The 23,645-nt window shown below is 43.1% G+C and overlaps 62 non-coding genes and 29 pseudogenes across 62 annotated transcripts; all 91 read left to right on the plus strand.

Moving 5' to 3' along the window:
- Positions 1–79: 79 nt before the first annotated feature.
- On the plus strand, positions 80–198 carry LOC131714307 (5S ribosomal RNA). Its single transcript, XR_009315204.1, has one exon. It is a non-coding gene; the product is annotated as a 5S ribosomal RNA (ribosomal RNA).
- Positions 199–298: 100 nt separating this feature from the next.
- Positions 299–417, plus strand: LOC131714318 (5S ribosomal RNA). Its single transcript, XR_009315205.1, has one exon. It is a non-coding gene; the product is annotated as a 5S ribosomal RNA (ribosomal RNA).
- A 100-nt stretch (positions 418–517) lies between these two features.
- On the plus strand, positions 518–636 carry LOC131711959 (5S ribosomal RNA). Its single transcript, XR_009313848.1, has one exon. It is a non-coding gene; the product is annotated as a 5S ribosomal RNA (ribosomal RNA).
- A 100-nt stretch (positions 637–736) lies between these two features.
- LOC131714329 (5S ribosomal RNA) lies at positions 737–855 on the plus strand. Its single transcript, XR_009315206.1, has one exon. It is a non-coding gene; the product is annotated as a 5S ribosomal RNA (ribosomal RNA).
- A 100-nt stretch (positions 856–955) lies between these two features.
- LOC131709856 (5S ribosomal RNA) lies at positions 956–1,074 on the plus strand. The gene has a single exon (XR_009311720.1). It is a non-coding gene; the product is annotated as a 5S ribosomal RNA (ribosomal RNA).
- A 100-nt stretch (positions 1,075–1,174) lies between these two features.
- On the plus strand, positions 1,175–1,293 carry LOC131712383 (5S ribosomal RNA). The gene has a single exon (XR_009314276.1). It is a non-coding gene; the product is annotated as a 5S ribosomal RNA (ribosomal RNA).
- Positions 1,294–1,407: 114 nt separating this feature from the next.
- LOC131713855 (5S ribosomal RNA) lies at positions 1,408–1,525 on the plus strand (annotated as a pseudogene).
- A 100-nt stretch (positions 1,526–1,625) lies between these two features.
- On the plus strand, positions 1,626–1,744 carry LOC131714340 (5S ribosomal RNA). Its single transcript, XR_009315207.1, has one exon. It is a non-coding gene; the product is annotated as a 5S ribosomal RNA (ribosomal RNA).
- Positions 1,745–1,844: 100 nt separating this feature from the next.
- Positions 1,845–1,963, plus strand: LOC131714352 (5S ribosomal RNA). Its single transcript, XR_009315209.1, has one exon. It is a non-coding gene; the product is annotated as a 5S ribosomal RNA (ribosomal RNA).
- A 100-nt stretch (positions 1,964–2,063) lies between these two features.
- LOC131714363 (5S ribosomal RNA) lies at positions 2,064–2,182 on the plus strand. The gene has a single exon (XR_009315210.1). It is a non-coding gene; the product is annotated as a 5S ribosomal RNA (ribosomal RNA).
- A 98-nt stretch (positions 2,183–2,280) lies between these two features.
- Positions 2,281–2,399, plus strand: LOC131714374 (5S ribosomal RNA). The gene has a single exon (XR_009315211.1). It is a non-coding gene; the product is annotated as a 5S ribosomal RNA (ribosomal RNA).
- Positions 2,400–2,513: 114 nt separating this feature from the next.
- LOC131712733 (5S ribosomal RNA) lies at positions 2,514–2,632 on the plus strand. The gene has a single exon (XR_009314622.1). It is a non-coding gene; the product is annotated as a 5S ribosomal RNA (ribosomal RNA).
- Positions 2,633–2,732: 100 nt separating this feature from the next.
- Positions 2,733–2,851, plus strand: LOC131714336 (5S ribosomal RNA; annotated as a pseudogene).
- Positions 2,852–2,951: 100 nt separating this feature from the next.
- Positions 2,952–3,070, plus strand: LOC131714385 (5S ribosomal RNA). The gene has a single exon (XR_009315212.1). It is a non-coding gene; the product is annotated as a 5S ribosomal RNA (ribosomal RNA).
- Positions 3,071–3,170: 100 nt separating this feature from the next.
- LOC131714395 (5S ribosomal RNA) lies at positions 3,171–3,289 on the plus strand. Its single transcript, XR_009315213.1, has one exon. It is a non-coding gene; the product is annotated as a 5S ribosomal RNA (ribosomal RNA).
- Positions 3,290–3,403: 114 nt separating this feature from the next.
- On the plus strand, positions 3,404–3,512 carry LOC131714536 (5S ribosomal RNA; annotated as a pseudogene).
- Positions 3,513–3,626: 114 nt separating this feature from the next.
- LOC131714403 (5S ribosomal RNA) lies at positions 3,627–3,745 on the plus strand. Its single transcript, XR_009315214.1, has one exon. It is a non-coding gene; the product is annotated as a 5S ribosomal RNA (ribosomal RNA).
- A 114-nt stretch (positions 3,746–3,859) lies between these two features.
- LOC131714393 (5S ribosomal RNA) lies at positions 3,860–3,978 on the plus strand (annotated as a pseudogene).
- A 100-nt stretch (positions 3,979–4,078) lies between these two features.
- On the plus strand, positions 4,079–4,197 carry LOC131714414 (5S ribosomal RNA). The gene has a single exon (XR_009315215.1). It is a non-coding gene; the product is annotated as a 5S ribosomal RNA (ribosomal RNA).
- A 114-nt stretch (positions 4,198–4,311) lies between these two features.
- LOC131714537 (5S ribosomal RNA) lies at positions 4,312–4,420 on the plus strand (annotated as a pseudogene).
- Positions 4,421–4,520: 100 nt separating this feature from the next.
- LOC131714424 (5S ribosomal RNA) lies at positions 4,521–4,639 on the plus strand. The gene has a single exon (XR_009315216.1). It is a non-coding gene; the product is annotated as a 5S ribosomal RNA (ribosomal RNA).
- Positions 4,640–8,061: 3,422 nt separating this feature from the next.
- Positions 8,062–8,180, plus strand: LOC131714434 (5S ribosomal RNA). Its single transcript, XR_009315217.1, has one exon. It is a non-coding gene; the product is annotated as a 5S ribosomal RNA (ribosomal RNA).
- A 100-nt stretch (positions 8,181–8,280) lies between these two features.
- LOC131714445 (5S ribosomal RNA) lies at positions 8,281–8,399 on the plus strand. Its single transcript, XR_009315218.1, has one exon. It is a non-coding gene; the product is annotated as a 5S ribosomal RNA (ribosomal RNA).
- A 100-nt stretch (positions 8,400–8,499) lies between these two features.
- Positions 8,500–8,618, plus strand: LOC131714457 (5S ribosomal RNA). The gene has a single exon (XR_009315221.1). It is a non-coding gene; the product is annotated as a 5S ribosomal RNA (ribosomal RNA).
- A 114-nt stretch (positions 8,619–8,732) lies between these two features.
- On the plus strand, positions 8,733–8,851 carry LOC131710436 (5S ribosomal RNA). The gene has a single exon (XR_009312308.1). It is a non-coding gene; the product is annotated as a 5S ribosomal RNA (ribosomal RNA).
- A 114-nt stretch (positions 8,852–8,965) lies between these two features.
- LOC131710374 (5S ribosomal RNA) lies at positions 8,966–9,084 on the plus strand. Its single transcript, XR_009312246.1, has one exon. It is a non-coding gene; the product is annotated as a 5S ribosomal RNA (ribosomal RNA).
- Positions 9,085–9,184: 100 nt separating this feature from the next.
- LOC131714468 (5S ribosomal RNA) lies at positions 9,185–9,303 on the plus strand. Its single transcript, XR_009315222.1, has one exon. It is a non-coding gene; the product is annotated as a 5S ribosomal RNA (ribosomal RNA).
- Positions 9,304–9,417: 114 nt separating this feature from the next.
- Positions 9,418–9,536, plus strand: LOC131714479 (5S ribosomal RNA). The gene has a single exon (XR_009315223.1). It is a non-coding gene; the product is annotated as a 5S ribosomal RNA (ribosomal RNA).
- Positions 9,537–9,636: 100 nt separating this feature from the next.
- Positions 9,637–9,755, plus strand: LOC131714490 (5S ribosomal RNA). The gene has a single exon (XR_009315224.1). It is a non-coding gene; the product is annotated as a 5S ribosomal RNA (ribosomal RNA).
- A 100-nt stretch (positions 9,756–9,855) lies between these two features.
- Positions 9,856–9,974, plus strand: LOC131714501 (5S ribosomal RNA). Its single transcript, XR_009315225.1, has one exon. It is a non-coding gene; the product is annotated as a 5S ribosomal RNA (ribosomal RNA).
- Positions 9,975–10,088: 114 nt separating this feature from the next.
- Positions 10,089–10,207, plus strand: LOC131714512 (5S ribosomal RNA). The gene has a single exon (XR_009315226.1). It is a non-coding gene; the product is annotated as a 5S ribosomal RNA (ribosomal RNA).
- A 114-nt stretch (positions 10,208–10,321) lies between these two features.
- On the plus strand, positions 10,322–10,440 carry LOC131710376 (5S ribosomal RNA). The gene has a single exon (XR_009312248.1). It is a non-coding gene; the product is annotated as a 5S ribosomal RNA (ribosomal RNA).
- Positions 10,441–10,554: 114 nt separating this feature from the next.
- On the plus strand, positions 10,555–10,673 carry LOC131710377 (5S ribosomal RNA). The gene has a single exon (XR_009312249.1). It is a non-coding gene; the product is annotated as a 5S ribosomal RNA (ribosomal RNA).
- A 100-nt stretch (positions 10,674–10,773) lies between these two features.
- On the plus strand, positions 10,774–10,892 carry LOC131714523 (5S ribosomal RNA). Its single transcript, XR_009315227.1, has one exon. It is a non-coding gene; the product is annotated as a 5S ribosomal RNA (ribosomal RNA).
- Positions 10,893–10,992: 100 nt separating this feature from the next.
- Positions 10,993–11,111, plus strand: LOC131714534 (5S ribosomal RNA). The gene has a single exon (XR_009315228.1). It is a non-coding gene; the product is annotated as a 5S ribosomal RNA (ribosomal RNA).
- Positions 11,112–11,212: 101 nt separating this feature from the next.
- Positions 11,213–11,331, plus strand: LOC131714545 (5S ribosomal RNA). The gene has a single exon (XR_009315229.1). It is a non-coding gene; the product is annotated as a 5S ribosomal RNA (ribosomal RNA).
- A 114-nt stretch (positions 11,332–11,445) lies between these two features.
- LOC131716062 (5S ribosomal RNA) lies at positions 11,446–11,554 on the plus strand (annotated as a pseudogene).
- A 100-nt stretch (positions 11,555–11,654) lies between these two features.
- Positions 11,655–11,773, plus strand: LOC131714556 (5S ribosomal RNA). Its single transcript, XR_009315230.1, has one exon. It is a non-coding gene; the product is annotated as a 5S ribosomal RNA (ribosomal RNA).
- A 100-nt stretch (positions 11,774–11,873) lies between these two features.
- LOC131714568 (5S ribosomal RNA) lies at positions 11,874–11,992 on the plus strand. Its single transcript, XR_009315232.1, has one exon. It is a non-coding gene; the product is annotated as a 5S ribosomal RNA (ribosomal RNA).
- A 114-nt stretch (positions 11,993–12,106) lies between these two features.
- On the plus strand, positions 12,107–12,225 carry LOC131714579 (5S ribosomal RNA). Its single transcript, XR_009315233.1, has one exon. It is a non-coding gene; the product is annotated as a 5S ribosomal RNA (ribosomal RNA).
- Positions 12,226–12,325: 100 nt separating this feature from the next.
- LOC131714590 (5S ribosomal RNA) lies at positions 12,326–12,444 on the plus strand. The gene has a single exon (XR_009315234.1). It is a non-coding gene; the product is annotated as a 5S ribosomal RNA (ribosomal RNA).
- Positions 12,445–12,544: 100 nt separating this feature from the next.
- On the plus strand, positions 12,545–12,663 carry LOC131714601 (5S ribosomal RNA). Its single transcript, XR_009315235.1, has one exon. It is a non-coding gene; the product is annotated as a 5S ribosomal RNA (ribosomal RNA).
- A 114-nt stretch (positions 12,664–12,777) lies between these two features.
- Positions 12,778–12,896, plus strand: LOC131714612 (5S ribosomal RNA). Its single transcript, XR_009315236.1, has one exon. It is a non-coding gene; the product is annotated as a 5S ribosomal RNA (ribosomal RNA).
- Positions 12,897–13,010: 114 nt separating this feature from the next.
- Positions 13,011–13,129, plus strand: LOC131714624 (5S ribosomal RNA). The gene has a single exon (XR_009315238.1). It is a non-coding gene; the product is annotated as a 5S ribosomal RNA (ribosomal RNA).
- A 114-nt stretch (positions 13,130–13,243) lies between these two features.
- Positions 13,244–13,362, plus strand: LOC131714635 (5S ribosomal RNA). The gene has a single exon (XR_009315239.1). It is a non-coding gene; the product is annotated as a 5S ribosomal RNA (ribosomal RNA).
- A 100-nt stretch (positions 13,363–13,462) lies between these two features.
- Positions 13,463–13,581, plus strand: LOC131714646 (5S ribosomal RNA). The gene has a single exon (XR_009315240.1). It is a non-coding gene; the product is annotated as a 5S ribosomal RNA (ribosomal RNA).
- Positions 13,582–13,682: 101 nt separating this feature from the next.
- LOC131714538 (5S ribosomal RNA) lies at positions 13,683–13,791 on the plus strand (annotated as a pseudogene).
- A 100-nt stretch (positions 13,792–13,891) lies between these two features.
- LOC131714657 (5S ribosomal RNA) lies at positions 13,892–14,010 on the plus strand. The gene has a single exon (XR_009315241.1). It is a non-coding gene; the product is annotated as a 5S ribosomal RNA (ribosomal RNA).
- Positions 14,011–14,124: 114 nt separating this feature from the next.
- On the plus strand, positions 14,125–14,233 carry LOC131714539 (5S ribosomal RNA; annotated as a pseudogene).
- A 100-nt stretch (positions 14,234–14,333) lies between these two features.
- Positions 14,334–14,452, plus strand: LOC131714668 (5S ribosomal RNA). The gene has a single exon (XR_009315242.1). It is a non-coding gene; the product is annotated as a 5S ribosomal RNA (ribosomal RNA).
- A 100-nt stretch (positions 14,453–14,552) lies between these two features.
- LOC131715392 (5S ribosomal RNA) lies at positions 14,553–14,661 on the plus strand (annotated as a pseudogene).
- A 114-nt stretch (positions 14,662–14,775) lies between these two features.
- On the plus strand, positions 14,776–14,884 carry LOC131715262 (5S ribosomal RNA; annotated as a pseudogene).
- Positions 14,885–14,998: 114 nt separating this feature from the next.
- Positions 14,999–15,117, plus strand: LOC131713013 (5S ribosomal RNA). The gene has a single exon (XR_009314900.1). It is a non-coding gene; the product is annotated as a 5S ribosomal RNA (ribosomal RNA).
- A 114-nt stretch (positions 15,118–15,231) lies between these two features.
- On the plus strand, positions 15,232–15,360 carry LOC131714104 (5S ribosomal RNA; annotated as a pseudogene).
- A 114-nt stretch (positions 15,361–15,474) lies between these two features.
- LOC131715884 (5S ribosomal RNA) lies at positions 15,475–15,583 on the plus strand (annotated as a pseudogene).
- Positions 15,584–15,683: 100 nt separating this feature from the next.
- Positions 15,684–15,802, plus strand: LOC131714680 (5S ribosomal RNA). Its single transcript, XR_009315244.1, has one exon. It is a non-coding gene; the product is annotated as a 5S ribosomal RNA (ribosomal RNA).
- A 114-nt stretch (positions 15,803–15,916) lies between these two features.
- On the plus strand, positions 15,917–16,035 carry LOC131714691 (5S ribosomal RNA). The gene has a single exon (XR_009315245.1). It is a non-coding gene; the product is annotated as a 5S ribosomal RNA (ribosomal RNA).
- Positions 16,036–16,149: 114 nt separating this feature from the next.
- On the plus strand, positions 16,150–16,268 carry LOC131714702 (5S ribosomal RNA). Its single transcript, XR_009315246.1, has one exon. It is a non-coding gene; the product is annotated as a 5S ribosomal RNA (ribosomal RNA).
- A 100-nt stretch (positions 16,269–16,368) lies between these two features.
- Positions 16,369–16,487, plus strand: LOC131717487 (5S ribosomal RNA). Its single transcript, XR_009316374.1, has one exon. It is a non-coding gene; the product is annotated as a 5S ribosomal RNA (ribosomal RNA).
- Positions 16,488–16,588: 101 nt separating this feature from the next.
- LOC131714540 (5S ribosomal RNA) lies at positions 16,589–16,697 on the plus strand (annotated as a pseudogene).
- Positions 16,698–16,797: 100 nt separating this feature from the next.
- Positions 16,798–16,916, plus strand: LOC131714713 (5S ribosomal RNA). Its single transcript, XR_009315247.1, has one exon. It is a non-coding gene; the product is annotated as a 5S ribosomal RNA (ribosomal RNA).
- Positions 16,917–17,016: 100 nt separating this feature from the next.
- Positions 17,017–17,125, plus strand: LOC131715263 (5S ribosomal RNA; annotated as a pseudogene).
- A 114-nt stretch (positions 17,126–17,239) lies between these two features.
- On the plus strand, positions 17,240–17,348 carry LOC131715265 (5S ribosomal RNA; annotated as a pseudogene).
- A 114-nt stretch (positions 17,349–17,462) lies between these two features.
- LOC131713014 (5S ribosomal RNA) lies at positions 17,463–17,581 on the plus strand. The gene has a single exon (XR_009314901.1). It is a non-coding gene; the product is annotated as a 5S ribosomal RNA (ribosomal RNA).
- Positions 17,582–17,695: 114 nt separating this feature from the next.
- Positions 17,696–17,824, plus strand: LOC131714105 (5S ribosomal RNA; annotated as a pseudogene).
- A 114-nt stretch (positions 17,825–17,938) lies between these two features.
- LOC131715885 (5S ribosomal RNA) lies at positions 17,939–18,047 on the plus strand (annotated as a pseudogene).
- Positions 18,048–18,147: 100 nt separating this feature from the next.
- On the plus strand, positions 18,148–18,266 carry LOC131713828 (5S ribosomal RNA; annotated as a pseudogene).
- Positions 18,267–18,380: 114 nt separating this feature from the next.
- LOC131715438 (5S ribosomal RNA) lies at positions 18,381–18,489 on the plus strand (annotated as a pseudogene).
- A 100-nt stretch (positions 18,490–18,589) lies between these two features.
- Positions 18,590–18,708, plus strand: LOC131714267 (5S ribosomal RNA; annotated as a pseudogene).
- Positions 18,709–18,822: 114 nt separating this feature from the next.
- Positions 18,823–18,941, plus strand: LOC131714724 (5S ribosomal RNA). Its single transcript, XR_009315248.1, has one exon. It is a non-coding gene; the product is annotated as a 5S ribosomal RNA (ribosomal RNA).
- Positions 18,942–19,041: 100 nt separating this feature from the next.
- Positions 19,042–19,150, plus strand: LOC131715266 (5S ribosomal RNA; annotated as a pseudogene).
- Positions 19,151–19,264: 114 nt separating this feature from the next.
- LOC131715267 (5S ribosomal RNA) lies at positions 19,265–19,373 on the plus strand (annotated as a pseudogene).
- Positions 19,374–19,487: 114 nt separating this feature from the next.
- On the plus strand, positions 19,488–19,606 carry LOC131713015 (5S ribosomal RNA). Its single transcript, XR_009314902.1, has one exon. It is a non-coding gene; the product is annotated as a 5S ribosomal RNA (ribosomal RNA).
- Positions 19,607–19,720: 114 nt separating this feature from the next.
- Positions 19,721–19,849, plus strand: LOC131714106 (5S ribosomal RNA; annotated as a pseudogene).
- Positions 19,850–19,963: 114 nt separating this feature from the next.
- On the plus strand, positions 19,964–20,072 carry LOC131715886 (5S ribosomal RNA; annotated as a pseudogene).
- Positions 20,073–20,172: 100 nt separating this feature from the next.
- Positions 20,173–20,291, plus strand: LOC131713829 (5S ribosomal RNA; annotated as a pseudogene).
- Positions 20,292–20,405: 114 nt separating this feature from the next.
- On the plus strand, positions 20,406–20,524 carry LOC131714735 (5S ribosomal RNA). The gene has a single exon (XR_009315249.1). It is a non-coding gene; the product is annotated as a 5S ribosomal RNA (ribosomal RNA).
- Positions 20,525–20,638: 114 nt separating this feature from the next.
- On the plus strand, positions 20,639–20,757 carry LOC131716639 (5S ribosomal RNA). The gene has a single exon (XR_009315526.1). It is a non-coding gene; the product is annotated as a 5S ribosomal RNA (ribosomal RNA).
- A 114-nt stretch (positions 20,758–20,871) lies between these two features.
- On the plus strand, positions 20,872–20,990 carry LOC131711205 (5S ribosomal RNA). Its single transcript, XR_009313088.1, has one exon. It is a non-coding gene; the product is annotated as a 5S ribosomal RNA (ribosomal RNA).
- A 112-nt stretch (positions 20,991–21,102) lies between these two features.
- LOC131711394 (5S ribosomal RNA) lies at positions 21,103–21,221 on the plus strand. Its single transcript, XR_009313277.1, has one exon. It is a non-coding gene; the product is annotated as a 5S ribosomal RNA (ribosomal RNA).
- A 100-nt stretch (positions 21,222–21,321) lies between these two features.
- On the plus strand, positions 21,322–21,440 carry LOC131711542 (5S ribosomal RNA). The gene has a single exon (XR_009313428.1). It is a non-coding gene; the product is annotated as a 5S ribosomal RNA (ribosomal RNA).
- A 114-nt stretch (positions 21,441–21,554) lies between these two features.
- LOC131716650 (5S ribosomal RNA) lies at positions 21,555–21,673 on the plus strand. The gene has a single exon (XR_009315537.1). It is a non-coding gene; the product is annotated as a 5S ribosomal RNA (ribosomal RNA).
- A 100-nt stretch (positions 21,674–21,773) lies between these two features.
- Positions 21,774–21,882, plus strand: LOC131715908 (5S ribosomal RNA; annotated as a pseudogene).
- Positions 21,883–21,982: 100 nt separating this feature from the next.
- LOC131714746 (5S ribosomal RNA) lies at positions 21,983–22,101 on the plus strand. Its single transcript, XR_009315250.1, has one exon. It is a non-coding gene; the product is annotated as a 5S ribosomal RNA (ribosomal RNA).
- Positions 22,102–22,215: 114 nt separating this feature from the next.
- LOC131714757 (5S ribosomal RNA) lies at positions 22,216–22,334 on the plus strand. Its single transcript, XR_009315251.1, has one exon. It is a non-coding gene; the product is annotated as a 5S ribosomal RNA (ribosomal RNA).
- A 100-nt stretch (positions 22,335–22,434) lies between these two features.
- On the plus strand, positions 22,435–22,543 carry LOC131715737 (5S ribosomal RNA; annotated as a pseudogene).
- A 100-nt stretch (positions 22,544–22,643) lies between these two features.
- Positions 22,644–22,762, plus strand: LOC131713224 (5S ribosomal RNA; annotated as a pseudogene).
- Positions 22,763–22,876: 114 nt separating this feature from the next.
- Positions 22,877–22,995, plus strand: LOC131720809 (5S ribosomal RNA). The gene has a single exon (XR_009319706.1). It is a non-coding gene; the product is annotated as a 5S ribosomal RNA (ribosomal RNA).
- Positions 22,996–23,095: 100 nt separating this feature from the next.
- LOC131716498 (5S ribosomal RNA) lies at positions 23,096–23,204 on the plus strand (annotated as a pseudogene).
- Positions 23,205–23,304: 100 nt separating this feature from the next.
- On the plus strand, positions 23,305–23,423 carry LOC131716662 (5S ribosomal RNA). Its single transcript, XR_009315548.1, has one exon. It is a non-coding gene; the product is annotated as a 5S ribosomal RNA (ribosomal RNA).
- Positions 23,424–23,523: 100 nt separating this feature from the next.
- Positions 23,524–23,642, plus strand: LOC131714768 (5S ribosomal RNA). The gene has a single exon (XR_009315252.1). It is a non-coding gene; the product is annotated as a 5S ribosomal RNA (ribosomal RNA).
- Positions 23,643–23,645: the final 3 nt, after the last annotated feature.

A 23,645-nucleotide genomic window follows, 5' to 3' on the forward strand; every position in this document is an offset into this window, starting at 1 on the left:
TGTGGAGGACAAAAGGAAATTTTGGAGGAATCACCCCCAGCTCACTAAACATAAAAGTCATGAAAGCAGAAATGCAATCGCCTGCGGCCACACCACCTTGAATAAGCCTGATCTCGTCTGATCTCAGAAGCTAAGCAATGTTGGGCTTGGTTAGTACTTGGATGGGAGACCACCTGGGAATATCAAGTGCTGCAGGCATTACATTTTACAATTGAAATGTGTGGAGGACAAAAGGAAATTTTGGAGGAATCACCCCCAGCTCACTAAACATAAAAGTCATGAAAGCAGAAATGCAATCGCCTGCGGCCACACCACCTTGAATAAGCCTGATCTCGTCTGATCTCAGAAGCTAAGCAATGTTGGGCTTGGTTAGTACTTGGATGGGAGACCACCTGGGAATATCAAGTGCTGCAGGCATTACATTTTACAATTGAAATGTGTGGAGGACAAAAGGAAATTTTGGAGGAATCACCCCCAGCTCACTAAACATAAAAGTCATGAAAGCAGAAATGCAATCGCCTGCGGCCACACCACCTTGAATAAGCCTGATCTCGTCTGATCTCAGAAGCTAAGCAATGTTGGGCTTGGTTAGTACTTGGATGGGAGACCACCTGGGTATATCAAGTGCTGCAGGCATTACATTTTACAATTGAAATGTGTGGAGGACAAAAGGAAATTTTGGAGGAATCACCCCCAGCTCACTAAACATAAAAGTCATGAAAGCAGAAATGCAATCGCCTGCGGCCACACCACCTTGAATAAGCCTGATCTCGTCTGATCTCAGAAGCTAAGCAATGTTGGGCTTGGTTAGTACTTGGATGGGAGACCACCTGGGAATATCAAGTGCTGCAGGCATTACATTTTACAATTGAAATGTGTGGAGGACAAAAGGAAATTTTGGAGGAATCACCCCCAGCTCACTAAACATAAAAGTCATGAAAGCAGAACAGCAATCGCCTGCGGCCACACCACCTTGAATAAGCCTGATCTCGTCTGATCTCAGAAGCTAAGCAATGTCGGGCTTGGTTAGTACTTGGATGGGAGACCACCTGGGAATATCAAGTGCTGCAGGCATTACATTTTACAATTGAAATGTGTGGAGGACAAAAGGAAATTTGGGAGGAATCACCCCCAGCTCACTAAACATAAAAGTCATGAAAGCAGAAATGCAATCGCCTGCGGCCACACCACCTTGAATAAGCCTGATCTCGTCTGATCTCAGAAGCTAAGCAATGTTGGGCTTGGTTAGTACTTGGATGGGAGACCACCTGGGAATATCAAGTACTGCAGTCATTACATTTTTGTAATTACATTTTACAATTGAAATGTGTGGAGGACAAAAGGAAATTTTGGAGGAATCACCCCCAGCTCACTAAACATAAAAGTCATGAAAGCAGAAATGCAATCGCCTGCGGCCACACCACCTTGAATAAGCCTGATCTCGTCTGATCTCAGAAGCTAAGCAATGTTGGGCTTTTTAGTACTTGGATGGGAGACCACCTGGGAATATCAAGTGCTGCAGGCATTACATTTTACAATTGAAATGTGTGGAGGACAAAAGGAAATTTTGGAGGAATCACCCCCAGCTCACTAAACATAAAAGTCATGAAAGCAGAAATGCAATCGCCTGCGGCCACACCACCTTGAATAAGCCTGATCTCGTCTGATCTCAGAAGCTAAGCAATGTTGGGCTTGGTTAGTACTTGGATGGGAGACCACCTGGGAATATCAAGTGCTGCAGGCATTACATTTTACAATTGAAATGTGTGGAGGACAAAAGGAAATTTTGGAGGAATCACCCCCAGCTCACTAAACATAAAAGTCATGAAAGCAGAAATGCAATCGCCTGCGGCCACACCACCTTGAATAAGCCTGATCTCGTCTGATCTCAGAAGCTAAGCAATGTTGGGCTTGGTTAGTACTTGGATGGGAGACCACCTGGGAATATCAAGTGCTGCAGGCATTACATTTTACAATTGAAATGTGTGGAGGACAAAAGGAAATTTTGGAGGAATCACCCCCAGCTCACTAAACATAAAAGTCATGAAAGCAGAACAGCAATCGCCTGCGGCCACACCACCTTGAATAAGCCTGATCTCGTCTGATCTCAGAAGCTAAGCAATGTTGGGCTTGGTTAGTACTTGGATGGGAGACCACCTGGGAATATCAAGTGCTGCAGGCATTACATTTTACAATTGAAATGTGTGGAGGACAAAAGGAAATTTTGGAGGAATCACCCCCAGCTCACTAAACATAAGTCATGAAAGCAGAAATGCAATCGCCTGCGGCCACACCACCTTGAATAAGCCTGATCTCGTCTGATCTCAGAAGCTAAGCAATGTTGGGCTTGGTTAGTACTTGGATGGGAGACCACCTGGGAATATCAAGTGCTGCAGGCATTACATTTTTGTAATTACATTTTACAATTGAAATGTGTGGAGGACAAAAGGAAATTTTGGAGGAATCACCCCCAGCTCACTAAACATAAAAGTCATGAAAGCAGAAATGCAATCGCCTGCGGCCACACCACCTTGAATAAGCCTGATCTCGTCTGATCTCAAAAGCTAAGCAATGTTGGGCTTGGTTAGTACTTGCATGGGAGACCACCTGGGAATATCAAGTGCTGCAGGCATTACATTTTACAATTGAAATGTGTGGAGGACAAAAGGAAATTTTGGAGGAATCACCCCCAGCTCACTAAACATAAAAGTCATGAAAGCTGAAATGCAATCGCCTGCGGCCACACCACCTTGAATAAGCCTGATCTCGTCTGATCTCAGAAGCTAAGCAATGTTGGTCTTGGTTCTTACTTGGATGGGAGACCACCTCGGAATATCAAGTGCTGCAGGCATTACATTTTACAATTGAAATGTGTGGAGGACAAAAGGAAATTTTGGAGGAATCACCCCTAGCTCACTAAACATAAAAGTCATGAAAGCAGAAATGCAATCGCCTGCGGCCACACCACCTTGAATAAGCCTGATCTCGTCTGATCTCAGAAGCTAAGCAATGTTGGGCTTGGTTAGTACTTGGATGGGAGACCACCTGGGAATATCAAGTGCTGCAGGCATTACATTTTACAATTGAAATGTGTGGAGGACAAAAGGAAATTTTGGAGGAATCACCCCCAGCTCACTAAACATAAAAGTCATGAAAGCAGCAATGCACTCGCCTGCGGCCACACCACCTTGAATAAGCCTGATCTCGTCTGATCTCAGAAGCTAAGCAATGTTGGGCTTGGTTAGTACTTGGATGGGAGACCACCTGGGAATATCAAGTGCTGCAGGCATTACATTTTTGTAATTACATTTTACAATTGAAATGTGTGGAGGACAAAAGGAAATTTTGGAGGAATCACCCCCAGCTCACTAAACATAAAAGTCATGAAAGCAGAAATGCAATCGCCTGCGGCCACACCACCTTGAATAAGCCTGATCTCAGAAGCTAAGCAATGTTGGGCTTGGTTAGTACTTGGATGGGAGACCACCTGGGAATATCAAGTGCTGCAGGCATTACATTTTTGTAATTACATTTTACAATTGAAATGTGTGGAGGACAAAAGGAAATTTTGGAGGAATCACCCCCAGCTCACTAAACATAAAAGTCATGAAAGCAGAAAAGCAGTCGCCTGCGGCCACACCACCTTGAATAAGCCTGATCTCGTCTGATCTCAGAAGCTAAGCAATGTTGGGCTTGGTTAGTACTTGGATGGGAGACCACCTGGGAATATCAAGTGCTGCAGGCATTACATTTTTGTAATTACATTTTACAATTGAAATGTGTGGAGGACAAAAGGAAATTTTGGAGGAATCACCCCCAGCTCACTAAACATAAAAGTCATGAAAGCAGAAATGCAATCGCCTGCGGCCACACCACCTTGAATAAGCCTTGTCTCGTCTGATTTCAGAAGCTAAGTAATGTTGGGCTTGGTTAGTACTTGGATGGGAGACCACCTGGGAATATCAAGTGCTGCAGGCATTACATTTTACAATTGAAATGTGTGGAGGACAAAAGGAAATTTTGGAGGAATCACCCCCAGCTCACTAAACATAAAAGTCATGAAAGCAGAAATGCAATCGCCTGCGGCCACACCACCTTGAATAAGCCTGATCTCGTCTGATCTCAGAAGCTAAGCAATGTTGGGCTTGGTTAGTACTTGGATGGGAGACCACCTGGGAATATCAAGTGCTGCAGGCATTACATTTTTGTAATTACATTTTACAATTGAAATGTGTGGAGGACAAAAGGAAATTTTGGAGGAATCACCCCCAGCTCACTAAACATAAAAGTCATGAAAGCAGAAATGCAATCGCCTGCGGCCACACCACCTTGAATAAGCCTGATCTCAGAAGCTAAGCAATGTTGGGCTTGGTTAGTACTTGGATGGGAGACCACCTGGGAATATCAAGTGCTGCAGGCATTACATTTTACAATTGAAATGTGTGGAGGACAAAAGGAAATTTTGGAGGAATCACCCCCAGCTCACTAAACATAAAAGTCATGAAAGCAGAAATGCAATCGCCTGCGGCCACACCACCTTGAATAAGCCTGATCTCGTCTGATCTCAGAAGCTAAGCAATGTTGGGCTTGGTTAGTACTTGGATGGGAGACCACCTGGGAATATCAAGTGCTGCAGGCATTATATTTTTGTAATTACATTTTACAATTGAAATGTGTGGAGGTGTCACGTTTTCACTTTTCACGTTCTCTTTTATTATATTATTTGCTCTGCACACACTCTTAACTCAGGGGAGACGTTAAGGAGGACAGAGATGTTTAAAACTCCTAGTGGTTTATGTTCGAGCACTGGACGAGCGGTGTGTCCTTAAAACCTTTTTATTTAATCAAGAAAATCACTCAGACTCATTTATTCAAAGTTTTACGAATCAGAGCAACATCAGCGCTCCTTCGTTTTATTAAAATGCCTTTAATATTGGTTTAGTAGTTTGCGCATACCACTAAAACCCGAAAACATGTAACAATAATTAGCAATCCTAAGTTTATTACAAGCTTCAGCATTTAATACTTCAATAACATAATACAATTATATGTATTCAGTGCAGCCCTCAGGCTGGCTAAGCAAATATCCTACAAGCACCCACTGCTATGTTTCAGCACATTCAATATAACACTCTTAATACCAAAACATAGTTTCAAAACCTCATAGCAATATAACCAATAAATGTGAGACACAATAATACCATTAATATGCTTACCTCCTATTATAAGGAAGAGTAGCGTGAACAAAAGAGAAGGACTGTTCTGTGGAGATCTGCAAAGGATGGACCACGTGGCTCTGCAAAGCCGAGTCTTGATTGTGGTGCTCTAGTGTAATCAGCTCAGGGTTTTTATACAATTTTTGTCCCATTGTGAGCAATGAGAGGCCCCAATTAGTCCCAATCATCAATCCCCATGGACAGTCCTTATCTCTTAGCAAACAGTAATCTATAAGGAATTCAACCAACTTTCCAGTCCCACTCATATACCAATAAATCAACACTGGCCCATGATCTCACCCACTCATCCTTGCCCCCTCCTTTATCCGAAGAATTCAGGTAAAGCAGAGTTCACAAAATCCTTGCTGTTTTGATTCACTACTTAATATGTGTGTATTACAAAAAGAAGTGGTGTTTTAGATATATGTAACACCAATATAGGAAAAGTGGTGTTTTTGAATATATGCAACACCAACAGTTTATATCATAATATAGCAGTTTATAGTTTATAATGGTTATAATGGATTACATGAACTTGGCTTTCAAAAATATATTCCTTCATGTCATCTCACTCAAATTAGTTTCCTCCTTTCCTTACTGGTGTATGTTTAGCCAGTATTATAGGGAACTTTTATTCTATATCTCTTCTAGTATAGAGTTTTTTCCTTTTATGAAAAACCCAACTATTTTACTGAGCTGTGAAGTTGTAATGCCTTTCTCTCCTATGGGCCCCAATTGTCTGAACTCAATTGACACTTAGATGACCCTGTATTTTCCAGCTATATTCATACTGGCTAAATCCAGTTCGTTAAAGACATCTCCTCCCTTGCCAAGTTTGGTAGTGATGGATGTTTCTATAAATCTATACCTATGCCTCCTTTGCCCTTCGACTAGTTATTTTAGGTGTTAAGACCATCCATTCTAACACCCTACATGTGTAGTCAGGCCTTCGGTACTGTAATCCTTCTGATAAGAAAATTCCGGCTTCCTCCCACCAAAAAGGCTTTCCAGCAGCTAATATTAATCTCTCCAAGGGCAGGCTGATAGAGAGTTCAAGAAGACAGGTCACATAGTTTATTCTTCTGAAACCTACCTCCTGCTTTTTATTCTTCATTATTTATTCAATTCTTTTATTTTATATGTTCTACCACAACTTTCTTTATGCTGCATCTTTTAACCTCAAAGTCAAATTAGTGCGTTACTTCTTATAGTATATGGCTGCTAACCTTATTACTTTCTGCTAGCAGCAGTATATCAGCAATATTACAATAGAATTTTATTCAATTTTTCTGCTCTCTATTCGTGGTGTATCTTCTGACAATGCTTATTTCTCTTAAGTTAGAGTCTGCTTTTACTCTAGGCTGTTCTTACTCACCTACTTATTTTAAAACTGAACTACAAGCAGAAACCTACTTAAAGCGAGGTCTTTTAATCCTTTACTTAAAAATACTCCTAACTCCTTTTCCCTTTATATTCAGAAGTTATAATTCTTGAATGCAAGCACACAGTAATTCTTTTCATTGAATTAGGACTTAGTTTTTAACCATGCTCATCTTGGTAAAAAAGAGCTTCAGGTATACTATCATATTAAGCAAAGTGAATCATATGATCTTATACATAAACATTGTTCATAGTATCTCATACTAACAATAATTATCACTACCTATGATTATATGTTACCACAACAATCTATATCACTTAGAACAAGCATGTTAACATGTATTTAGTAATATAGCATTATTCTGTTATTCAGGCTAGAAAGTTTCAATAGAAATCTCAGCACCCTATTCTGGAGCTATGCCCATCTTGATAAGAGACGGTTTAGAGCTGACTGAGTTAGAGTGTCAGGCAGTCCCGGCTCCAGTTAAAAGGTCATACAGAGAAAGCATTCTTACAGCAATGGCTATAAACTAAAACTATTGAATATTACACATACAAACTAAAAACTACTAAACATTTACAAATGATTATAGTACATGCATTTCATTAATATATTTAAATCATCCAATCCATGTCCAAGGCTTCAGCTCGTTCCCAGCAGGACTCCATTTCTGTTCTGGGTTCGTCCCTGGTTGGCTCAGCGAAAACCACCACAGGCCCCTTTATCCAGCGTTTGGCATCACAGGTGTGGGTCGCCATGGTCTTGACTTTATACCTACAAGACACTTGTACACGCTTAATAGGGACACCTTCCTCACATTCTAATTTACCTAGATGTGCCCATTTTACCAGGTGGCCGCTCTCACAATCCATACACTCAACTCTTTTTACATCTCTGGGATTTACATTCAAATGAGAGAAAGAAAGCCCCTCGGAATCATCACACTCAAACAAGATTCGACAATGTTTCACTAAATGACTGCAGGCTGGACATGGCTTAGGCCCAGTCCGGGGTGATTCACCTCTGCATCTGCCACAGTCACACACAACAAGAGAATCACTTCTTATTTCATGAACCAGGGCTAACTCTGTGCCTCTCACAAGCATTCTGGACCTGTACATGTTTTTATCACGCATCTCCTTCTGCTCGCACAGAGATACCTTAGGGGGTATGCCATCCATCCAGAACACAGTGGGAGGCCAGAACTCACTATTGTTCATGTCAGCAGGCACCCAGCATTTATTCTCCTCCGCATCATCAGTGGACAAACTTAATACAACTGAATCTGACTCAATCGAGGAACCGTGAACTCTAGCCACTGAGACCCTCCAGGCGAAGGGATCCAATGTCTTATTACATATAATAGTTGGTTCGGGGTCACCCGTGACAGAGGACAAAAGGAAATTTTGGAGGAATCACCCCCAGCTCACTAAACATAAAAGTCATGAAAGCAGAAATGCAATCGCCTGCGGCCACACCACCTTGAATAAGCCTGATCTCGTCTGATCTCAGAAGCTAAGCAATGTTGGGCTTGGTTAGTACTTGGATGGGAGACCACCTGGGAATATCAAGTGCTGCAGGCATTACATTTTACAATTGAAATGTGTGGAGGACAAAAGGAAATTTTGGAGGAATCACCCCCAGCTCACTAAACATAAAAGTCATGAAAGCAGAAATGCAATCGCCTGCGGCCACACCACCTTGAATAAGCCTGATCTCGTCTGATCTCAGAAGCTAAGCAATGTTGGGCTTGGTTAGTACTTGGATGGGAGACCACCTGGGAATATCAAGTGCTGCAGGCATTACATTTTACAATTGAAATGTGTGGAGGACAAAAGGAAATTTTGGAGGAATCACCCCCAGCTCACTAAACATAAAAGTCATGAAAGCAGAAATGCAATCGCCTGCGGCCACACCACCTTGAATAAGCCTGATCTCGTCTGATCTCAGAAGCTAAGCAATGTTGGGCTTGGTTAGTACTTGGATGGGAGACCACCTGGGAATATCAAGTGCTGCAGGCATTACATTTTTGTAATTACATTTTACAATTGAAATGTGTGGAGGACAAAAGGAAATTTTGGAGGAATCACCCCCAGCTCACTAAACATAAAAGTCATGAAAGCAGAAATGCAATCGCCTGCGGCCACACCACCTTGAATAAGCCTGATCTCGTCTGATCTCAGAAGCGAAGCAATGTTGGGCTTGGTTAGTACTTGGATGGGAGACCACCTGGGAATATCAAGTGCTGCAGGCATTACATTTTTGTAATTACATTTTACAATTGAAATGTGTGGAGGACAAAAGGAAATTTTGGAGGAATCACCCCCAGCTCACTAAACATAAAAGTCATGAAAGCAGAAATGCAATCGCCTGCGGCCACACCACCTTGACTAAGCCTGATCTCGTCTGATCTCAGAAGCTAAGCAATGTTGGGCTTGGTTAGTACTTGGATGGGAGACCACCTGGGAATATCAAGTGCTGCAGGCATTACATTTTACAATTGAAATGTGTGGAGGACAAAAGGAAATTTTGGAGGAATCACCCCCAGCTCACTAAACATAAAAGTCATGAAAGCAGAAATGCAATCGCCTGCGGCCACACCACCTTGAATAAGCCTGATCTCGTCTGATCTCAGAAGCTAAGCAATGTTGGGCTTGGTTAGTACTTGGATGGGAGACCACCTGGGAATATCAAGTGCTGCAGGCATTACATTTTTGTAATTACATTTTACAATTGAAATGTGTGGAGGACAAAAGGAAATTTTGGAGGAATCACCCCCAGCTCACTAAACATAAAAGTCATGAAAGCAGAAATGCAATCGCCTGCGGCCACACCACCTTGAATAAGCCTGATCTCGTCTGATCTCAGAAGCTAAGCAATGTTGGGCTTGGTTAGTACTTGGATGGGAGACCACCTGGGAATATCAAGTGCTGCAGGCATTACATTTTACAATTGAAATGTGTGGAGGACAAAAGGAAATTTTGGAGGAATCACCCCCAGCTCACTAAACATAAAAGTCATGAAAGCAAAAATGCAATCGCCTGCGGCCACACCACCTTGAATAAGCCTGATCTCGTCTGATCTCAGAAGCTAAGCAATGTTGGGCTTGGTTAGTACTTGGATGGGAGACCACCTGGGAATATCAAGTGCTGCAGGCATTACATTTTACAATTGAAATGTGTGGAGGACAAAAGGAAATTTTGGAGGAATCACCCCCAGCTCACTAAACATAAAAGTCATGAAAGCAGAAATGCAATCGCCTGCGGCCACACCACCTTGAATAAGCCTGATCTCGTCTGATCTCAGAAGCTAAGCAATGTTGGGCTTGGTTAGTACTTGGATGGGAGACCACCTGGGAATATCAAGTGCTGCAGGCATTACATTTTTGTAATTACATTTTACAATTGAAATGTGTGGAGGACAAAAGGAAATTTTGGAGGAATCACCCCCAGCTCACTAAACATAAAAGTCATGAAAGCAGAAATGCAATCGCCTGCGGCCACACCACCTTGAATAAGCCTGATCTCGTCTGATCTCAGAAGCTAAGCAATGTTGGGCTTGGTTAGTACTTGGATGGGAGACCACCTGGGAATATCAAGTGCTGCAGGCATTACATTTTTGTAATTACATTTTACAATTGAAATGTGTGGAGGACAAAAGGAAATTTTGGAGGAATCACCCCCAGCTCACTAAACATAAAAGTCATGAAAGCAGAACAGCAATCGCCTGCGGCCACACCACCTTGACTAAGCCTGATCTCGTCTGATCTCAGAAGCTAAGCAATGTTGGGCTTGGTTAGTACTTGGATGGGAGACCACCTGGGAATATCAAGTGCTGCAGGCATTACATTTTTGTAATTACATTTTACAATTGAAATGTGTGGAGGACAAAAGGAAATTTTGGAGGAATCACCCCCAGCTCACTAAACATAAAAGTCATGAAAGCAGAACAGCAATCGCCTGCGGCCACACCACCTTGACTAAGCCTGATCTCGTCTGATCTCAGAAGCTAAGCAATGTTGGGCTTGGTTAGTACTTGGATGGGAGACCACCTGGGAATATCAAGTGCTGCAGGCATTACATTTTACAATTGAAATGTGTGGAGGACAAAAGGAAATGTTGGAGGAATCACCCCCAGCTCACTAAACATAAAAGTCATGAAAGCAGAAATGCAATCGCCTGCGGCCACACCACCTTGAATAAGCCTGATCTCGTCTGATCTCAGAAGCTAAGCAATGTTGGGCTTGGTTAGTACTTGGATGGGAGACCACCTGGGAATATCAAGTGCTGCAGGCATTACATTTTACAATTGAAATGTGTGGAGGACAAAAGGAAATTTTGGAGGAATCACCCCCAGCTCACTAAACATAAAAGTCATGAAAGCAGAAATGCAATCGCCTGCGGCCACACCACCTTGAATAAGCCTGATCTCGTCTGATCTCAGAAGCTAAGCAATGTTGGGCTTGGTTAGTACTTGGATGGGAGACCACCTGGGAATATCAAGTGCTGCAGGCATTACATTTTACAATTGAAATGTGTGGAGGACAAAAGGAAATTTTGGAGGAATCACCCCCAGCTCACTAAACAAAAAAAATCATGAAAGCAGAAATGCAATCGCCTGCGGCCACACCACCTTGAATAAGCCTGATCTCGTCTGATCTCAGAAGCTAAGCAATGTTGGGCTTGGTTAGTACTTGGATGGGAGACCACCTGGGAATATCAAGTGCTGCAGGCATTACATTTTTGTAATTACATTTTACAATTGAAATGTGTGGAGGACAAAAGGAAATTTTGGAGGAATCACCCCCAGCTCACTAAACATAAAAGTCATGAAAGCAGAAATGCAATCGCCTGCGGCCACACCACCTTGAATAAGCCTGATCTCAGAAGCTAAGCAATGTTGGGCTTGGTTATTACTTGGATGGGAGACCACCTGGGAATATCAAGTGCTGCAGGCATTACATTTTACAATTGAAATGTGTGGAGGACAAAAGGAAATTTTGGAGGAATCACCCCCAGCTCACTAAACATAAAAGTCATGAAAGCAGAAATGCAATCGCCTGCGGCCACACCACCTTGAATAAGCCTGATCTCGTCTGATCTCAGAAGCTAAGCAATGTTGGGCTTGGTTAGTACTTGGATGGGAGACCACCTGGGAATATCAAGTGCTGCAGGCATTACATTTTACAATTGAAATGTGTGGAGGACAAAAGGAAATTTTGGAGGAATCACCCCCAGCTCACTAAACATAAAAGTCATGAAAGCAGAAATGCAATCGCCTGCGGCCACACCACCTTGAATAAGCCTGATCTCGTCTGATCTCAGAAGCTAAGCAATGTTGGGCTTGGTTAGTACTTGGATGGGAGACCACCTGGGAATATCAAGTGCTGCAGGCATTACATTTTTGTAATTACATTTTACAATTGAAATGTGTGGAGGACAAAAGGAAATTTTGGAGGAATCACCCCCAGCTCACTAAACATAAAAGTCATGAAAGCAGAAATGCAATCGCCTGCGGCCACACCACCTTGAATAAGCCTGATCTCGTCTGATCTCAGAAGCTAAGCAATGTTGGGCTTGGTTAGTACTTGGATGGGAGACCACCTGGGAATATCAAGTGCTGCAGGCATTACATTTTACAATTGAAATGTGTGGAGGACAAAAGGAAATTTTGGAGGAATCACCCCCAGCTCACTAAACATAAAAGTCATGAAAGCAGAAATGCAATCGCCTGCGGCCACACCACCTTGAATAAGCCTGATCTCGTCTGATCTCAGAAGCTAAGCAATGTTGGGCTTGGTTAGTACTTGGATGGGAGACCACCTGGGAATATCAAGTGCTGCAGGCATTACATTTTACAATTGAAATGTGTGGAGGACAAAAGGAAATTTTGGAGGAATCACCCCCAGCTCACTAAACATAAAAGTCATGAAAGCAGAAATGCAATCGCCTGCGGCCACACCACCTTGAATAAGCCTGATCTCGTCTGATCTCAGAAGCTAAGCAATGTTGGGCTTGGTTAGTACTTGGATGGGAGACCACCTGGGAATATCAAGTGCTGCAGGCATTACATTTTTGTAATTACATTTTACAATTGAAATGTGTGGAGGACAAAAGGAAATTTTGGAGGAATCACCCCCAGCTCACTAAACATAAAAGTCATGAAAGCAGAAATGCAATCGCCTGCGGCCACACCACCTTGAATAAGCCTGATCTCGTCTGATCTCAGAAGCTAAGCAATGTTGGGCTTGGTTAGTACTTGGATGGGAGACCACCTGGGAATATCAAGTGCTGCAGGCATTACATTTTTGTAATTACATTTTACAATTGAAATGTGTGGAGGACAAAAGGAAATTTTGGAGGAATCACCCCCAGCTCACTAAACATAAAAGTCATGAAAGCAGAAATGCAATCGCCTGCGGCCACACCACCTTGAATAAGCCTGATCTCGTCTGATCTCAGAAGCTAAGCAATGTTGGGCTTGGTTAGTACTTGGATGGGAGACCACCTGGGAATATCAAGTGCTGCAGGCATTACATTTTTGTAATTACATTTTACAATTGAAATGTGTGGAGGACAAAAGGAAATTTTGGAGGAATCACCCCCAGCTCACTAAACATAAAAGTCATGAAAGCAGAAATGCAATCGCCTGCGGCCACACCACCTTGAATAAGCCTGATCTCGTCTGATCTCAGAAGCTAAGCAATGTTGGGCTTGGTTAGTACTTGGATGGGAGACCACCTGGGAATATCAAGTGCTGCAGGCATTACATTTTACAATAGAAATGTGTGGAGGACAAAAGGAAATTTTGGAGGAATCACCCCCAGCTCACTAAACATAAAAGTCATGAAAGCAGAAATGCAATCGCCTGCGGCCACACCACCTTGAATAAGCCTGATCTCGTCTGATCTCAGAAGCTAAGCAATGTTGGGCTTGGTTAGTACTTGGATGGGAGACCACCTGGGAATATCAAGTGCTGCAGGCATTATATTTTACAATTGAAATGTGTGGAGGACAAAAGGAAAATTTTGGAGGAATCACCCCCAGCTCACTAAACATAAAAGTCATGAAAGCAGAAATGCAATCGCCTGCGGCCACACCACCTTGAATAAGCCTGATCTCAGAAGCTAAGCAATGTTGGGCTTGGTTAGTACTTGGATGGGAGACCACCTGGGAATATCAAGTGCTGCAGGCATTACATTTTACAATTGAAATGTGTGGACGACAAAAGGAAATTTTGGAGGAATCACCCCCAGCTCACTAAACATAAAAGTCATGAAAGCAGAAATGCAATCGCCTGCGGCCACACCACCTTGAATAAGCCTGATCTCGTCTGATCTCAGAAGCTAAGCAATGTTGGGCTTGGTTAGTACTTGGATGGGAGACCACCTGGGAATATCAAGTGCTGCAGGCATTACATTTTTGTAATTACATTTTACAATTGAAATGTGTGGAGGACAAAAGGAAATTTTGGAGGAATCACCCCCAGCTCACTAAACATAAAAGTCATGAAAGCAGAAATGCAATCGCCTGCGGCCACACCACCTTGAATAAGCCTGATCTCAGAAGCTAAGCAATGTTGGGCTTGGTTAGTACTTGGATGGGAGACCACCTGGGAATATCAAGTGCTGCAGGCATTACATTTTACAATTGAAATGTGTGGAGGACAAAAGGAAATTTTGGAGGAATCACCCCCAGCTCACTAAACATAAAAGTCATGAAAGCAGAAATGCAATCGCCTGCGGCCACACCACCTTGAATAAGCCTGATCTCGTCTGATCTCAGAAGCTAAGCAATGTTGGGCTTGGTTAGTACTTGGATGGGAGACCACCTGGGAATATCAAGTGCTGCAGGCATTACATTTTACAATTGAAATGTGTGGAGGACAAAAGGAAATTTTGGAGGAATCACCCCCAGCTCACTAAACATAAAAGTCATGAAAGCAGAAATGCAATCGCCTGCGGCCACACCACCTTGAATAAGCCTGATCTCAGAAGCTAAGCAATGTTGGGCTTGGTTAGTACTTGGATGGGAGACCGCCTGGGAATATCCAGTGCTGCAGGCATTACATTTTTGTAATTACATTTTACAATTGAAATGTGTGGAGGACAAAAGGAAATTTTGGAGGAATCACCCCCAGCTCACTAAACATAAAAGTCATGAAAGCAGAAATGCAATCGCCTGCGGCCACACCACCTTGAATAAGCCTGATCTCAGAAGCTAAGCAATGTTGGGCTTGGTTAGTACTTGGATGGGAGACCGCCTGGGAATATCAAGTGCTGCAGGCATTACATTTTTGTAATTACATTTTACAATTGAAATGTGTGGAGGACAAAAGGAAATTTTGGAGGAATCACCCCCAGCTCACTAAACATAAAAGTCATGAAAGCAGAAATGCAATCGCCTGCGGCCACACCACCTTGAATAAGCCTGATCTCGCCTGATCTCAGAAGCTAAGCAATGTTGGGCTTGGTTAGTACTTGGATGGGAGACCACCTGGGAATATTAAGTGCTGCAGGCATTACATTTTTGTAATTACATTTTACAATTGAAATGTGTGGAGGACAAAAGGAAATTTTGGAGGAATCACCCCTAGCTCACTAAACATAAAAGTCATGAAAGCAGACATGCAATCGCCTGCGGCCACACCACCTTGAATAAGCCTGATCTCGCCTGATCTCGTCTGATCTCAGAAGCTAAGCAATGTTGGGCTTGGTTAGTACTTGGATGGGAGACCACCTGGGAATATCAAGTGCTGCAGCCATTACATTTTTGTAATTACATTTTACAATTGAAATGTGTGGAGGACAAAAGGAAATTTTGGAGGAATCACCCCCAGCTCACTAAACATAAAGGTCATGAAAGCAGAAATGCCATCTCCTGCGGCCACACCACCTTGAATAAGCCTGATCTCAGAAGATAAGCAATGTTGGGCTTGGTTAGTACTTGGATGGGAGACCACCTGGGAATATCAAGTGCTGCAGGCATTACATTTTACAATTGAAATGTGTGGAGGACAAAAGGAAATTTTGGAGGAATCACCCCCAGCTCACTAAACATAAAAGTCATGAAAGCAGAAATGCAATCGCCTGCGGCCACACCACCTTGAATAAGCCTGATCTCGTCTGATCTCAGAAGCTAAGCAATGTTGGGCTTGGTTAGTACTTGGATGGGAGACCACCTGGGAATATCAAGTGCTGCAGGCATTACATTTTTGTAATTACATTTTACAATTGAAATGTGTGGAGGACAAAAGGAAATTTTGGAGGAATCACCCCCAGCTCACTAAACATAAAAGTCATGAAAGCAGAAATGCAATCGCCTGCGGCCACACCACCTTGAATAAGCCTGATCTCGTCTGATCTCAGAAGCTAAGCAATGTTGGGCTTGGTTAGTACTTGGATGGGAGACCACCTGGGAATATCAAGTGCTGCAGGCATTACATTTTTGTAATTACATTTTACAATTGAAATGTGTGGAGGACAAAAGGAAATTTTGGAGGAATCACCCCCAGCTCACTAAACATAAAAGTCATGAAAGCAGAAATGCAATCGCCTGCGGCCACACCACCTTGAATAAGCCTGATCTCGTCTGATCTCAGAAGCTAAGCAATGTTGGGCTTGGTTAGTACTTGGATGGGAGACCACCTGGGAATATCAAGTGCTGCAGGCATTACATTTTACAATAGAAATGTGTGGAGGACAAAAGGAAATTTTGGAGGAATCACCCCCAGCTCACTAAACATAAAAGTCATGAAAGCAGAAATGCAATCGCCTGCGGCCACACCACCTTGAATAAGCCTGATCTCGTCTGAACTCAGAAGCTAAGCAATGTTGGGCTTGGTTAGTACTTGGATGGGAGACCACCTGGGAATATCAAGTGCTGCAGGCATTATATTTTACAATTGAAATGTGTGGAGGACAAAAGGAAAATTTTGGAGGAATCACCCCCAGCTCACTAAACATAAAAGTCATGACAGCAGAAATGCAATCGCCTGCGGCCACACCACCTTGAATAAGCCTGATCTCAGAAGCTAAGCAATGTTGGGCTTGGTTAGTACTTGGATGGGAGACCACCTGGGAATATCAAGTGCTGCAGGCATTACATTTTACAATTGAAATGTGTGGACGACAAAAGGAAATTTTGGAGGAATCACCCCCAGCTCACTAAACATAAAAGTCATGAAAGCAGAAATGCAATCGCCTGCGGCCACACCACCTTGAATAAGCCTGATCTCGTCTGATCTCAGAAGCTAAGCAATGTTGGGCTTGGTTAGTACTTGGATGGGAGACCACCTGGGAATATCAAGTGCTGCAGGCATTACATTTTACAATTGAAATGTGTGGAGGACAAAAGGAAATTTTGGAGGAATCACCCCCAGCTCACTAAACATAAAAGTCATGAAAGCAGAAATGCAATCGCCTGCGGCCACACCACCTTGAATAAGCCTGATCTCAGAAGCTAAGCAATGTTGGGCTTGGTTAGTACTTGGATGGGAGACCGCCTGGGAATATCAAGTGCTGCAGGCATTACATTTTTGTAATTACATTTTACAATTGAAATGTGTGGAGGACAAAAGGAAATTTTGGAGGAATCACCCCCAGCTCACTAAACATAAAAGTCATGAAAGCAGAAATGCAATCGCCTGCGGCCACACCACCTTGAATAAGCCTGATCTCAGAAGCTAAGCAATGTTGGGCTTGGTTAGTACTTGGATGGGAGACCGCCTGGGAATATCAAGTGCTGCAGGCATTACATTTTTGTAATTACATTTTACAATTGAAATGTGTGGAGGACAAAAGGAAATTTTGGAGGAATCACCCCCAGCTCACTAAACATAAAAGTCATGAAAGCAGAAATGCAATCGCCTGCGGCCACACCACCTTGAATAAGCCTGATCTCGCCTGATCTCAGAAGCTAAGCAATGTTGGGCTTGGTTAGTACTTGGATGGGAGACCACCTGGGAATATTAAGTGCTGCAGGCATTACATTTTTGTAATTACATTTTACAATTGAAATGTGTGGAGGACAAAAGGAAATTTTGGAGGAATCACCCCCAGCTCACTAAACATAAAAGTCATGAAAGCAGACATGCAATCGCCTGCGGCCACACCACCTTGAATAAGCCTGATCTCGCCTGATCTCGTCTGATCTCAGAAGCTAAGCAATGTTGGGCTTGGTTAGTACTTGGATGGGAGACCACCTGGGAATATCAAGTGCTGCAGCCATTACATTTTTGTAATTACATTTTACAATTGAAATGTGTGGAGGACAAAAGGAAATTTTGGAGGAATCACCCCCAGCTCACTAAACATAAAGGTCATGAAAGCAGAAATGCCATCTCCTGCGGCCACACCACCTTGAATAAGCCTGATCTCAGAAGATAAGCAATGTTGGGCTTGGTTAGTACTTGGATGGGAGACCACCTGGGAATATCAAGTGCTGCAGGCATTACATTTTACAATTGAAATGTGTGGAGGACAAAAGGAAATTTTGGAGGAATCACCCCCAGCTCACTAAACATAAAAGTCATGAAAGCAGCAATGCAATCGCCTGCGGCCACACCACCTTGAATAAGCCTAATCTAGTCTGATCTCAGAAGCTAAGCAATGTTGGGCTTGGTTAGTACTTGGATGGGAGACCACCTGGGAATATCAAGTGCTGCAGGCATTACATTTCTGTAATTACATTTTACAATTGAAATGTGTGGACGACAAAAGGAAATTTTGGAGGAATCACCCCCAGCTCACTAAACATAAAAGTCATGAAAGCAGAAATGCAATCGCCTGCGGCCACACCACTTTGAATAAGCCTGATCTCAGAAGCTAAGCAATGTTGGGCTTGGTTAGTACTTGGAAGGGAGACCACCTGGGAATATCAAGTGCTGCAGGCATTACATTTTACAATTGAAATGTGTGGAGGACAAAAGGAAATTTTGGAGGAATCACCCCCAGCTCACTAAACATAAAAGTCATCAAAGCAGCAATGCAATCGCCTGCGGCCACACCACCTTGAATAAGCCTAATCTAGTCTGATCTCAGAAGCTAAGCAATGTTGGGCTTGGTTAGTACTTGGATGGGAGACCACCTGGGAATATCAAGTGCTACAGGCATTACATTTTTGTAATTACATTTTACAATTGAAATGTGTGGAGGACAAAAGGAAATTTTGGAGGAATCACCCCCAGCTCACTAAACATAAAAGTCATGAAAGCAGAAATGCAATCGCCTGCGGCCACACCACCTTGAATAAGCCTGATCTCGTCTGATCTCAGAAGCTAAGCAATGTTGGGCTTGGTTAGTACTTGGATGGGAGACCACCTGGGAATATCAAGTGCTGCAGGCATTACATTTTACAATTGAAATGTGTGGAGGACAAAAGGAAATTTTGGAGGAATCACCCCCAGCTCACTAAACATAAAAGTCATGAAAGCAGAAATGCAATCGCCTGCGGCCACACCACCTTGAATAAGCCTGATCTCAGAAGCTAAGCAATGTTGGGCTTGGTTAGTACTTGGATGGGAGACCGCCTGGGAATATCAAGTGCTGCAGGCATTACATTTTTGTAATTACATTTTACAATTGAAATGTGTGGAGGACAAAAGGAAATTTTGGAGGAATCACCCCCAGCTCACTAAACATAAAAGTCATGAAAGCAGAAATGCAATCGCCTGCGGCCACACCACCTTGAATAAGCCTGATCTCAGAAGCTAAGCAATGTTGGGCTTGGTTAGTACTTGGATGGGAGACCGCCTGGGAATATCAAGTGCTGCAGGCATTACATTTTTGTAATTACATTTTACAATTGAAATGTGTGGAGGACAAAAGGAAATTTTGGAGGAATCACCCCCAGCTCACTAAACATAAAAGTCATGAAAGCAGAAATGCAATCGCCTGCGGCCACACCACCTTGAATAAGCCTGATCTCGCCTGATCTCAGAAGCTAAGCAATGTTGGGCTTGGTTAGTACTTGGATGGGAGACCACCTGGGAATATTAAGTGCTGCAGGCATTACATTTTTGTAATTACATTTTACAATTGAAATGTGTGGAGGACAAAAGGAAATTTTGGAGGAATCACCCCCAGCTCACTAAACATAAAAGTCATGAAAGCAGACATGCAATCGCCTGCGGCCACACCACCTTGAATAAGCCTGATCTCGCCTGATCTCGTCTGATCTCAGAAGCTAAGCAATGTTGGGCTTGGTTAGTACTTGGATGGGAGACCACCTGGGAATATCAAGTGCTGCAGCCATTACATTTTTGTAATTACATTTTACAATTGAAATGTGTGGAGGACAAAAGGAAATTTTGGAGGAATCACCCCCAGCTCACTAAACATAAAGGTCATGAAAGCAGAAATGCCATCTCCTGCGGCCACACCACCTTGAATAAGCCTGATCTCAGAAGATAAGCAATGTTGGGCTTGGTTAGTACTTGGATGGGAGACCACCTGGGAATATCAAGTGCTGCAGGCATTACATTTTACAATTGAAATGTGTGGAGGACAAAAGGAAATTTTGGAGGAATCACCCCCAGCTCACTAAACATAAAAGTCATGAAAGCAGCAATGCAATCGCCTGCGGCCACACCACCTTGAATAAGCCTAATCTAGTCTGATCTCAGAAGCTAAGCAATGTTGGGCTTGGTTAGTACTTGGATGGGAGACCACCTGGGAATATCAAGTGCTGCAGGCATTACATTTCTGTAATTACATTTTACAATTGAAATGTGTGGACGACAAAAGGAAATTTTGGAGGAATCACCCCCAGCTCACTAAACATAAAAGTCATGAAAGCAGTAATGCAATCGCCTGCGGCCACACCACCTTGAATAAGCCTGATCTCGTCTGATCTCAGAAGCTAAGCAATGTTGGGCTTGGTTAGTACTTGGATGGGAGACCACCTGGGAATATCAAGTGCTGCAGGCATTACATTTTTGTAATTACATTTTACAATTGAATTGTGTGGAGGACAAAAGGAAATTTTGGAGGAATCACCCCCAGCTCACTAAACATAAAAGTCATGAAAGCAGAAATGCAATCGCCTGCGGCCACACCACCTTGAATAAGCCTGATCTCGTCTGATCTCAGAAGCTAAGCAATGTTGGGCTTGATTAGTACTTGGATGGGAGACCACCTGGGAATATCAAGTGCTGCAGGCATTACATTTTTGTAATTACATTTTACAATTGAAATGTGTGGAGGACAAAAGGAAATTTTGGAGGAATCACCCCCAGCTCACTAAACATAAAAGCCATGAAAGCAGAAATGCAATCGCCTGCGGCCACACCACCTTGAATAAGCCTGATCTCGTCTGATCTCAGAAGCTAAGCAATGTTGGGTTTGGTTAGTACTTGGATGGGAGACCACCTGGGAATATCAAGTGCTGCAGGCATTACATTTTTGTAATTACATTTTACAATTGAAATGTGTGGGACAAAAGGAAATTTTGGAGGAATCACCCCCAGCTCACTAAACATAAAAGTCATGAAAGCAGAAATGCAATCGCCTGCGGCCACACCACCTTGAATAAGCCTGATCTCGTCTGATCTCAGAAGCTATGCAATGTTGGGCTTGATTAGTACTTGGATGGGAGACCACCTGGGAATATCAAGTGCTGCAGGCATTACATTTTACAATTGAAATGTGTGGAGGACAAAAGGAAATTTTGGAGGAATCACCCCCAGCTCACTAAACATAAAAGTCATGAAAGCAGAAATGCAATCGCCTGCGGCCACACCACCTTGAATAAGCCTGATCTCGCCTGATCTCAGAAGCTAAGCAATGTTGGGCTTGGTTAGTACTTGGATGGGAGACCACCTGGGAATATCAAGTGCTGCAGGCATTACATTTTTGTAATTACATTTTACAATTGAAATGTGTGGAGGACAAAAGGAAATTTTGGAGGAATCACCCCCAGCTCACTAAACATAAAAGTCATGAAAGCAGAAATGCAATCGCCTGCGGCCACACCACCTTGAATAAGCCTGATCTCGTCTGATCTCAGAAGCTAAGCAATGTTGGGCTTGATTAGTACTTGGATGGGAGACCACCTGGGAATATCAAGTGCTGCAGGCATTACATTTTACAATTGAAATGTGTGGAGGACAAAAGGAAATTTTGGAGGAATCACCCCCAGCTCCCTAAACATAAAAGTCATGAAAGCAGAAATGCAATCGCCTGCGGCCACACCACCTTGAATAAGCCTGATGTCAGAAGCTAAGCAATGTTGGGCTTGGTTAGTACTTGGATGGGAGACCACCTGGGAATATCAAGTGCTGCAGGCATTACATTTTACAATTGAAATGTGTGGAGGACAAAAGGAAATTTTGGAGGAATCACCCCCAGCTCACTAAACATAAAAGTCATGAAAGCAGAAATGCAATCGCCTGCGGCCACACCACCTTGAATAAGCCTGATCTCGTCTGATCTCAGAAGCTAAGCAATGTTGGGCTTGGTTAGTACTTGGATGGGAGACCACCTGGGAATATCAAGTGCTGCAGGCATTACATTTTTGTAATTACATTTTACAATTGAAATGTGTGGAGGACAAAAGGAAATTTTGGAGGAATCACCCCCAGCTCACTAAACATAAAAGTCATGAAAGCAGAAATGCAATCGCCTGCGGCCACACCACCTTGAATAAGCCTGATCTCGTCTGATCTCAGAAGCTAAGCAATGTTGGGCTTGGTTAGTACTTGGATGGGAGACCACCTGGGAATATCAAGTGCTGCAGGCATTACATTTTACAATTGAAATGTGTGGAGGACAAAAGGAAATTTTGGAGGAATCACCCCCAGCTCCCTAAACATAAAAGTCATGAAAGCAGAAATGCAATCGCCTGCGGCCACACCACCTTGAATAAGTCTGATCTCAGAAGCTAAGCAATGTTGGGCTTGGTTAGTACTTGGATGGGAGACCACCTGGGAATATCAAGTGCTGCAGGCATTACATTTTACAATTGAAATGTGTGGAGGACAAAAGGAAATTTTGGAGGAATCACCCCCAGCTCACTAAACATAAAAGTCATGAAAGCAGAAATGCAATCGCCTGCGGCCACACCACCTTGAATAAGCCTGATCTCGCCTAATCTCAGAAGCTAAGCAATGTTGGGCTTGATTAGTACTTGGATGGGAGACCACCTGGGAATATCAAGTGCTGCAGGCATTACATTTTTGTAATTACATTTTACAATTGAAATGTGTGGACGACAAAAGGAAATTTTGGAGGAATCACCCCCAGCTCACTAAACATAAAAGTCATGAAAGCAGAAATGCAATCGCCTGCGGCCACACCACCTTGAATAAGCCTGATCTCGTCTGATCTCAGAAGCTAAGCAATGTTGGGCTTGGTTAGTACTTGGATGGGAGACCACTTGGGAATATCAAGTGCTGCAGGCATTACATTTTACAATTGAAATGTGTGGAGGCCAAAAGGAAATTTTGGAGTAATCACCCCCAGCTCACTAAACATAAAAGTCATGAAAGCAGAAATGCAATCGCCTGCGGCCACACCACCTTCAGTAAGCCTGATCTCAGAAGCTAAGCAATTTTGGGCTTGGTTAGTACTTGGATGGGAGACCACCTGGGAATATCAAGTGCTGCAGGCATTACATTTTACAATTGAAATGTGTGGAGGACAAAAGGAAATTTTGGAGGAATCACCCCCAGCTCACTAAACATAAAAGTCATGAAAGCAGAAATGCAATCGCCTGCGGCCACACCACCTTGAATAAGCCTGATCTCGTCTGATCTCAGAAGCTAAGCAATGTTGGGCTTGATTAGTACTTGGATGGGAGACCACCTGGGAATATCAAGTGCTGCAGGCATTACATTTTACAATTGAAATGTGTGGAGGACAAAAGGAAATTTTGGAGGAATCACCCCCAGCTCACTAAACATAAAAGTCATGAAAGCAGAAATGCAATCGCCTGCGGCCACACCACCTTGAATAAGCCTGATCTCGTCTGATCTCAGAAGCTAAGCAATGTTGGGCTTGGTTAGTACTTGGATGGGAGACCACCTGGGAATATCAAGTGCTGCAGGCATTA

The sequence above is a fragment of the Acipenser ruthenus genome, chromosome 44, assembly GCF_902713425.1.
Source record: "Acipenser ruthenus chromosome 44, fAciRut3.2 maternal haplotype, whole genome shotgun sequence".
In the NCBI taxonomy this organism is placed as follows: domain Eukaryota; kingdom Metazoa; phylum Chordata; class Actinopteri; order Acipenseriformes; family Acipenseridae; genus Acipenser; species Acipenser ruthenus.